Genomic DNA, 2,755 nt, shown 5'->3' on the forward strand with positions numbered 1-2,755 from the left:
CTTTATTGCACAGATAGCTCAGCTATTATAGACAGTTCTCTCCCGCGCCACGCAACACTCAAGCAGCAATTGGTTACATGCATAGTTCACGCGAGCATCCTTACTATATGATTGGCTAGCCCTAGCTGTCCACGCGCACAGTTATCTTCTTTTATGTTTTGCTCAAAGTCCTGCTTATCGGTACATTCAGCAACAGTTCTTTCCTCCCTCTACATAACTCAGCCGTTCACAAAACACCATTTGACCTTCGACATTCCTTGAAGCTTACACTGTTGTCAAGAAGTCCTCAGTGCTTGGGGTGCTCACATGGTGACCATTGATCTCTAAAAATTCTCCCACGCTTCCCCAGCTCTCCTGTAGGCCCCCTTTAGGTACTGGAAGGCCGCAATAAGATCTCCCCAGAACCTCCTCTTCTCCAGGCTGAACAGCCCCAACTCTCTCAGCCTCTCCTCATAGGAGAGGTGCTCCAGCCCTCGGATCATCCTTGTGGCCCTCCTCTGGACACTACCCTTTGAAGTGTACAGTCACAGTCATTGTACTTCTTTCTTTCTTACTGATGTGAAATAGCTGCAAAGATTTAACTTTAAAAAAGATTTGTTAAGCAAGTAAGGAAGCATAGGAAAACCTGACCTGCTTGTGGAAATTTACATCTGTCTACTCTTCAGGGATTTCCAACTGTGTAAAATTTGCTTTACTGTCATGTTCTGTACTAAGTGGGTGTTATACAAATGCATTGAATAACAGTTATTATTTTGTTTAATTGGTAGTTGCACTTAGCCAAAATTTCTTCTGAGTCCCTATTTGAAGTACAATTATGGAAAGTCAGAAATCATTCACCATAAGCAGCCCAGTACCAGCTCAGAGTAAAGTGCGGAACTTTGGGTTGTTTTTGGTTTTGTTTTTAAGGGATGCAATAAGAGAAAGGTAGGGGAGGAAAGATTATGAATTTATGTTGCTTCATCATTCCAAATGTTGTCCCTTTAGTTTGTTCCCTAATGGACCAATACTGATTTTATTTTTTTTTTAATTTTTACCCTTTATAAATGGTCTGCTCTTACTCAGATCTTAATCTGGTGTAAATTGTGGTTGCTTCATTAACTTCAGTAGTGCTGAGCTCTTTTACACTGGTTGAGATTTACCACAGAATGCAATAAACTAATATATTTCTATGTGACACTGTAAGTTATGTCAGTTTTGTAGCTTCTCATAGTGGGAGGTTCTGGTTAAATGTTTTTATGATTAAAATTGCAATGTCACATCTGGATTTGTGATAAATGTGTTTAAGTGATGGAGTTGGGTTATGGTAGTGCTTGTCAGAGAATTGTTGCTCAGTTTCTTCTCTTTTACTCTTCTGAGTCCCTTCTCCCTGTGTTTCTCTGTCCATTTTCCTTCATTCCTGCACTTCTGCATTTGCCCCATCTCCTTCTAGTCTTGCAGGGTGCTCATTAGTTAAACGTTGAGAACTGAGTGAGGAAGATACCTTTGATATTTCTTGCATAACTTAATTTTAACATGATGAGGTCTAAGTGAAAGATAAGATGAGACTTAATTAAATCCCCTGTTCTTCTTCAGGGCAAATTCAGAGGCAGCAGGATCATCCACTTACAGGATTCTCAAATTGAAGGAATGATAGCCTTTACTAGAATTCTTCATTGTTTTTACTTGGCAAAACCAACAAATGAAAAACAGATTAATAAACCCCAAGAGATCAAATCAAATTATATTTAAAAATCCAACAAGGAAACTTATATTACAATGGGCGCACCATGTTAATCTTATCCTAAGAAGCTCTGCAAAGCAGCCATTGATGTCATACGATGCTGTGGTAACTTGTTTTGTCCAGTATTACATGTCGTCTTTTGTCTGCCTTTATTTTTCCCAAGAGACAATGAATCCCATTAGGGGATTTTTTTTTGCTTTTCCTGGCACGCATCGAGACTGTAGCCTAAGTCAGCCTTGCAGCTTGGAGGGATGCGGACGGACTCAGATGCAGACCAATATGATCAATGCTGAAGCCCCTTTATTAAAATACTTAAGCCATTATATACCTTACTACAACATGGGCTAGCTCTGCGGCTTGTGCTCAATGGTTTCTAGACTTATACACACAAACTATTATTGGTTAAACACAGCTGTAACTTATTATCTACACTTTGTTACTATTTCTGCCAAGTCAGTCTTTTAATTAATACACATTCCGCATCTGTTGGGGAGTAGCAGTAGTTTCAGTGTCAGTGCTGTGATCTCCTCCTTCATGTTGACCTTCGGTACGTGTCCGTTGTTTTCCAAGAAGTTTCCCACAATTCCCCCTTTTTGTTTTTCAATTAAAAATGCCGAGTTTATCGTCTTCTGCAGGGCCCTTTGCAGACAAGAGTATAAACGCGGAATACTATAACAAAAATCACGATCAATATTATTAATCCTGTCTTAACAATTGCAGCTAACCATCTACCAATTCCCCAATCAGATAACAAATTGTTCAACCAATTTCATTCATTGTCTACTTGCAACTTTTTGAACCCTTCCTTTAACATTTGAATGCTTTTATGCACCGATTCTGAATGATCTGACAGATTTATGCAACACCTACCTTCAAAATCGTCACACCTATAGCCTTGTGCTAGAAGCAAAAAATCTATGGCTGCTCTATTCTGCAATGTAGCATGTCTAATAGAATTAGTATCTAATAATAACCCACTTAATGCTAATGTCGTCGCATTCGTTTGCTTTGCTAACTAACATCCTAACTTATTAA

Source organism: Charadrius vociferus, unplaced genomic scaffold (assembly GCF_000708025.1).
Source record: "Charadrius vociferus isolate BGI_N301 unplaced genomic scaffold, ASM70802v2 scaffold503, whole genome shotgun sequence".
Lineage (NCBI taxonomy): Eukaryota > Metazoa > Chordata > Aves > Charadriiformes > Charadriidae > Charadrius > Charadrius vociferus.